The 7,763-nt window shown below is 35.0% G+C and overlaps 1 pseudogene; it reads right to left on the bottom strand.

The window, feature by feature from the left end:
* Positions 1 to 4,228: 4,228 nt before the first annotated feature.
* LOC139824284 (uncharacterized) lies at positions 4,229 to 7,316 on the bottom strand (annotated as a pseudogene).
* Between the last annotated feature and the right edge of the window lie 447 nt (positions 7,317 to 7,763).

Below are 7,763 nucleotides of genomic sequence, written 5' to 3'. Positions count from 1 at the left end.
AATAATATTAATCATAGAAAACAATAATGAGCATAGAATCAATGTATCAATTTAATTCTTCGTAGTTAAATAGGTTTTGGTTAAATAAATCTTTCAATTAAAAGGGACTAAGTTCACTCACAATGAAATGAAAGAAATGAAAGAACGAAAGAATGAAAGAAATATAATTAAGAAGCTTAATAAGTTGTTACATATCTCACATAATTGAAGATCAAACGAACTTACCTGTAAGTGAAGTTCGATCGAAATTATATGAAGGGTCCTTCTGACCAACCTGCAGCTTTCCTCATAGCCTCAAGGTCAAGACCATTTATAAAAGCTGCTGATGACGATGCATGTCTCGTCGAATGAGATGAAAACACACTAATATCAATACTACATTTTTGTAACACCTTCTTTATCCATCTACTAATTGTTTGAGCTGTTACTTTTTTATGTGGCTTATTTATTGAAATAAATAAATGTTTGGTATTTTCTCTTAATTTAGTCGTTACTCTCAAATACTGAATCACGGTGTTCGCAATACAAAGTTCTGGCTTTTCCTTAAAAAAAGGCAAATACAACAGTGGTCTAGCTTTCCCTGGTCTATCTGTTTTTGTACGTTCTATAATTCTTATTTCTAAACCTTCTTTGGTTTTTTTTATATTATTTACCTCAATTGCTAAAGTTTGTGCTCTGCTCGCTGTCCCTAACGCTAACAATATGATTGTCTTTTCTGTTAACTCTTGTAGATTCAGTCTACTTAAGGGAAACCATGTCTTAACTTTATCTAATACTATATTTGTATCCCATGTAGATGCATAACGTGCATTTACCGGCCTTAAAAAACGACCAATAATCGGATCTTCTCCGATCTTATTAAATGAGATTAGGGAGATTGCACATCGGTGTGAGTTTAGAGATCATTAGGAAGCTCCCTCTTTGTATAGAATTGTTAAAAATTCTAATAGATCATTAGTCGTGATCACAAGAGGATCTTTTTTCTTCTCTATGCAAAAGTTCCACCACTTTTTTAATGATGAGTTATACTGTTTAAGCGTATTTTCCGACAACGATGCGATTAATATTTCTATGCAATCTATAGGCAGGTTTCTTCTTAAATAAGCTTCCCTGAGACAATGCCTGATAGTAGTGTAAGGTTCTGCGCCAATGGATGTATCATTGACCTGCAAGACGATAATAGTAGTCGTCGTGATGGTTTGAATACAAGGGGTTCTTTTTCTAGCAATTTCCTAAACATTGGGTACCATGCTTGAGCTTTCCAATCTGGTACTATAAGAATTCCTCTCGCTTTATCCTGAACTATTTTATTTAACGTTCGCAAAATCATGGAAAATGGAGGAAAAGCATAAAAGTAAAATTCAAACCAAGAAATTGAAAAAGCATTAATTGCCCAGGCATCTGGTTCTGTAATCCAAGAACAAAATTTTTGACACTTTGTATTAAAACTCGTCGCAAATAAATCTATTTCTGGAACTCCAAATATATTTGTACTCTCATCAAAAGCATAATCAGCTAGTTCCCATTCAGTGTCCACATTTTTTAGGCGAGATAATCTATCCGCTACTGAATTTTGTTTTGATGGTATATGTTCCGCGTGTAGCCAAATGTTGTTTTTCTATGCCCAATACCATATCTGTGTCGCTATTGTATTAAATCTTTGATATTTAATGCCTCCCATTTTATTAATGTACGCGATAGCTGTGGTGTTGTCTACCTTCAATAAAATATGACAGTTTTTAATTTCTGCTTCAAAAGAAAGTAATGCTAACCAGATTGCCTTTAGTTTTAATAAATTTATATGTTCTCGTCTTTCCTTTTCCGTCCAAAATCCATGAATTTCCTTATTCTCTAATACTGCTCCCCAACCTGAAGTTGATGCATCTGTAAAAATTACTTTATCTATCGGTGTTTTTGAAATTGGCAAACGCTTTGGGAAGATTCTTTTCCCACCAGACTAATTCAGTTTTTGCTTTCACCGAAATTGACATTTTTCCTTCGTAATTTATACCATTAAAAATCAAAGCTAGCTCTTTTTCTCTTTCAAGCGTCTTAATGTGAGCCCAACCATATTGTACTCTAGGGCACGCTGCCACTAAATTTCCTATTAGCTGTGCAAAATCTCTTATTTTAGACTCTGATCTGTTAATTATTTTACTTATTAAATTGAGAATTTTTTGTTTCTTCTCCTTGGGAAGCGATATTATATACTTGTCTGAGTCAATTTCAAAACCTAAAAACCTACACTGCTTTGACGGAATTAATTTACATTTTTTTCATTTAAAATAAAGCCTAATGACTCTAGTAAAATCCTCGTTAGTTTAATATTCGTGTAACATTCTTCATAATCTTTCCCTATTAATAACATGTCATCTAAGTAGTCTACTGACACTAAACCTTGCGCTCTCAAATGGCTCATGACAGATCTCATGATTTTTGTAAATACATAGGGCTAGTACATAATCCGAAAGGGAGTACCGTAAATTCGTATATATTACCTTGGAATTTGAAACGTAAGTATTTCCTACAAGATTTATCTACTGATATAAGGTAATACGCATCTTGTAAGTCTAATGATGCCATAAAATTATCCTGCAGAATTAATTTTGAAGCTGTTCTTAAATCCTGCATTTTAAGGGGGTATATTTTGTGAGGGCAAAATCAAGGGTCATTTTTGACAATTTATTTAAGAAAGACAAAGCGGTATTTTTAAATTCGGTTATTTAGACATCTTAATACAATAAGTCTTGAGGTAAAAGAAAAAAAATTTTTTTTTAATCATTTAGAAATAAAATGGCGGCGCAGTGGTTGATGGAAAAAAACTCCTTTTTTTTTCGTAGTCCTTTACGGGTGAAATCGTACAGGTCACAATTTTCAACTTAGGACAAAAAATAAAAAAGATTTAGAAATTAGATATAAAAAACTAGAAAAGTACATAGGATTTTCCAGAAATATTGATTTTAAAAAAAATAGCGTCATGTGGAAAAAAACATGTATTTTTTACAGAAAAAATTGGTCGGTTTATCGATCATAAAATCGTTAAATTTTAACTTATCGAAAAAATCCTACGTACTTTTCTAGAAAATGTAATTAGGAAGCTACAGCTAAAGTTTGAAGTCAATCGGTTCAAAACTGAAGGCGCTATGATTTCGCCCGTGTCAAAAAACATAGTTTTGAGAAAAACGCGTTAAAGTTTCAAGTACTATAAAATCATGGAAATTTAGTGTTTACCTTTAATCAGCGATGCCTGCACCATACAACTGTCCTTCTAGTTGAACATTCTCCTGCTCTTTTTCTTTTCTAGAGTATGTAGCTTTTTTACGGGCTATTTTTGCCTCTTCAGTGAGGGAGCGCTCCGATCTCGCAATACGTTCGTCGTCAGCGTTGCTACAAAAATTGTAGCATTGCAAGCCAATAGTTATTCCCAGTTGACTCATAACTTGCATTATGCCTTTGTATCCGTCATTGAAGTAAATTACTGCAAGATTTACGGCAATGTCAAGTACACTCTTGCCCCCGTTAACAGTTTTTGGAGCCATTGACCACACCATAGCATTAAAACTCTCGTTCGAGTTCTGAGTGTACCCGCCCAAGCAACGTGTCAGCAAGTCGTCACTGCTCAACTCTTCGTATGTCTTCTTGATGGCTTCAAAAATGTTTTTTAACATTGCTCTATCTACTTCCATCTTCCCAGCCGATCCCTCGTGATTTGCCTCGCATGCTGCTTCATGATTCTCTCTCCATTTCTCGAACTTGGCAGTGTCTTCTTTATTTTCCCACCATGAGTACGCCTTACAAAATTTACTTTTCACTATTACATCGACAACTTTTCCAGTGTACCAGCCTATTAACGAAACAATTCCATAGCTTGACGAAAAACTCTCGCTTATTCTAGCTTGAAAATTCAAGTACTGACACCATCTAGTGACTAAATTTAGTAGATTTAATAAAAGTGGACAGTCGATAACATGTATTTGCCGACCTAATGACTCTAAAATTTTAAAAAGCAAGCATACGAAAAATTTTTTCAAAATACTGCAAATCAGCACTAAAACCTTTCTCGAAAAATCGAATTTTTTGACCACTTAAAAAATTTTCCCCCTCATAAAACCTTTTGGATATCATTTTTGGATAGTTAAGGGATATTTTAAGCCAATAAAAAAAAATGCAAAAAAAAATTTACAAAGGTATATACCCCCTTAAAATGCTCTGTTTGTATAAAGTTATTTAATCCTTTTAAATTTAGAATAAAACGGTATTCCCCATTCGGTTTTGGAACTAAGAAATAAGGTGATAAATATTGACCTGTTTCCTCTTTGCATTGTACAATGACTTTCTTGTTCAATAATAATTTATCTATTGCTTGAGCTAAAAGTATTTTTTCATTATTAGACCTAGACGGCTCTTTATACTCAAAAAACTGACGTACTGGTTTACAAAATCGTATTTTGTATCCTTTGATACATTGTAAAATGAATTTATCGTTTATCTTTTTCCAATTTTCCAAATATTTACTTAAACGACCAGCTATGGGACTTACTAAGTTGTCTTTTTGTCGTTCGCCGTCGCTGACTTGGTGCTCGAATTCTGAGAGCGATTCTGATATTGAGTCTTTTTCTTGAAAAATCGACGTCTCGATTGATTCTGTTGTCGATATGGCTGAGTACTGTTCCAGGTCCTCCCTGGATGGCCCTTCCAGTCTTTTGGAAAAAAATTACTCTGCTTCTTAGGTGGTTGTTCTTTAAGCGTCTTAGCCATTTTTTCCATAACGCCTACTTGTTTGATTTTTTCACTCAATTCTTTCTCGAAAAGAAATTCTTCCGACTTAGTTTTTTCTGCTTTTAACTTGGGCTTTAGACCAGGTAAAATAAATGCTCTCCTACAAACTGTCTGTTTGTTAAAAAGATCAGCTAAGAATCTAATCGTATCAGAAAGCCTTTCTATAATTAAAAGTTCATCTAAGCCTTCCTCGTCTGCTGACAGTATTAGAGATAACGCCGAGCCTACACTCGCAATCGTCGAACCAATATTATTTTGGTTTTCTAGGAAGTGTTTATCTCTTTTTATTGCCGGTTCCTGCATCGCTGGTTCAACCTCTGGATTCAATTTTGGAGCCTCAAGAATCTCTGGGCGAGAATACTTTTTAATGAGTTTTTCTTGATCCTCCTTCGGTAACCCGTCGGTTATCCATCCTTCTAGTCTGTCTGATATGTCCTTGTGTAACTTTGGTTCAACTGCCTTAGAGATTTTTGGATTGTCTCCCAGAAATTTCAAAATCTATTCGGTTAAACAACTTTTGTCGGGCGGCTTATTCTCGACGTTTTCCCGATCTAAAATCTCCTCATGTTCTTGAAACAAAAACAAAGAAATATATTTTTGTAAAGTTACTGATTATTTCAAATGTGATTTCTACAGAAAATTTGAGATTAACTTAACCTCACTTACCTCTTGTGCAAGCTTATTCTTCCAGCCTGTCTTACCTCAAGTGTAAGCTCACTGGTCTTTAGGTTAAGATACATTATTTGCCTTATGTGCAAGATAATTTTTCCAGTCTGTCTTACCTCTAGTGTAAGCTCACTGGTCTTTAGATTAAGATACCTTAACTTGCCTTATGTGCAAGATTATTTTTCCAGTCTGTCTTACCTCTAGTGTAAGCTCACTGGTGTTGAGGTTATCATACTTCATTGCCCTAATTACTTACCGAGATCTATTTGTTGATTATTTTCTTCCTGCCCTATTTGCGGGTCGATCTGTTTCTCGGAAAATCTAACCTCCAATTCTACTTTCTGACGACTGTCCAATATCTTTTAATATTTTCGGATCTTTTTCTCCAATCTTTCTGTAGAATCCTTATCACTTGACTTCCTATGTCTTTTTGGCATGATTGTGTATCCTGAAATAACGCTAAACTATGTAATATAATTAACTTTTACTGGAACGAAGTGACTTCTCGCGCACAACGAAAAGCAATGACGAAAACGAGGCGCTCCCAGAGTGAGCGGGCTTTTTAAAATCTGAACGTTGTGACTCTTAGCACCTCGAAAAGGTACTACGTGTTGTAATCTTGAGAACGAGGCCCGAAATATAATTAATCATTGTTCATGATGATTGATGCATTAATTCTCTGTAAACGAATGCAAATATAGTTTGCTATTACTTTTCTGAAAACATAGATAATGTACCTTGAAAAGGAATAAACGCACGCAAGATTACTTATTGAAACGCAAAGAAATTGTATAGATATACTTGAATCGCAAAAGATGGTTATTTATAAGAATATTTACAAGAAGAGACGCTTTGATCAACCAGAATCAATACGATATAATTATAGAAATATTTCTGAGAATAATTCAAATTTGTCAATTGTTCACAGTTAAACAGACGAAAGAATAGAATATTTCAAGAGATTTTATCAACATAAAACTCGAGCTAATATTAATCTATCGGTGATAACGACGCAGGTACGCATGTACGTTACATGTAATTGAATACAAAAGATCTGATGATCACGCTTTCTCGAACGCAAGTAAAAGAATAAGATATATTTTACAGTTTGTTATAATCAGTAACTGATTGCAATCAACGAACTAAACAAAGTATATAAAAATTAACTGAGCTCATTTATATCAATTGACTCGAAATTAATTGTGCACAACTGTCAAATGAGATGGGAATATCTGTACTGTTAAAGAATCGGGGTTTCTTTGTGAAATGTTAGACGGGGTTCTAACATTAAAGAATCGGGGAATTCTTTGTTCTCTCTCTCGTACAGATCAAAAGCGGTTACCTTATAACTGAAGATTTCCTTATATGATCTTACGGTAATAGTTACAAGTCGCAATGATTCATCAAAGGACAGATCTCTCGAAGATTCGTTTATGGCTTCTCGTATTAAACCTGACAAGGCTTTCTCTGGTATTCTCAAAATGGCTGCTTTCCTCGTCTGGAAGCGTGGCCGGAACTTTCCAACAGGCCTCGTGTCTTTCAGGCGACAACCGTCGCCTCTCGAACGCGTCGCATACAAGATAAACAGATATGTTGATGGTTTCAAACAGATAATCCGATCTCGATCACTCCACGGCTCGATTCTAATGTTAGCTGCGAATAGAATGACGCAATTAAGTACGTAATTTAATAACTGAATACAACGGGTGTGCATCGGTAGACTGCCGGAAGACGAATGCACGCTCGCCCGGGCTGCGCGCCCTTCCCAACATGCTTACGCACGCGCTCGAACGCCCTACGCCGGGCCGCCTGGGACGCAACGCGGTCGGCGTCTATTGCGCGCATTCACACCGGCCTACGCAGAACGCGCGGCCTTACCTATCATATTACAAATGCCACAGATGGTCGTACCGACACAATTTCTCTCTCTTTTTTCTTTTCTCTCAACTTCAAACACTTTCAGTAACCATTACGTACTGCTACAGTAAACATTTTTCCAGTAACCAGTACGGATTTTACAGTAACTATTACGGATTCTATAGTAACGAATACTGATCGACTGTTAAGGTTTATTTTCTAATCCAGTATTGGATCAGTATTGTATCGTTCCATAACCATTACGATAAAGACCAGTAATTCCGGTACAATATTTTAACAAAAAAAAAAAATTTTTTTTATTTTTTAAATTGTTTTTATTATTTTTTTAATATTTTTATAGTTTAATTTGTATTCGTGGTTTCGCATATATCCTATTTCATTAATTAAAATTACGCATTGTTTTACAATTTTTGAGAACGCATCGACGGGATTTGAACCTA

Source organism: Temnothorax longispinosus, unplaced genomic scaffold, assembly GCF_030848805.1.
Source record: "Temnothorax longispinosus isolate EJ_2023e unplaced genomic scaffold, Tlon_JGU_v1 HiC_scaffold_312, whole genome shotgun sequence".
Lineage (NCBI taxonomy): Eukaryota > Metazoa > Arthropoda > Insecta > Hymenoptera > Formicidae > Temnothorax > Temnothorax longispinosus.
The sequence above is the reverse complement of the archived record's forward strand: the minus strand, read 5'-3'. Positions and strand labels throughout refer to the sequence as shown.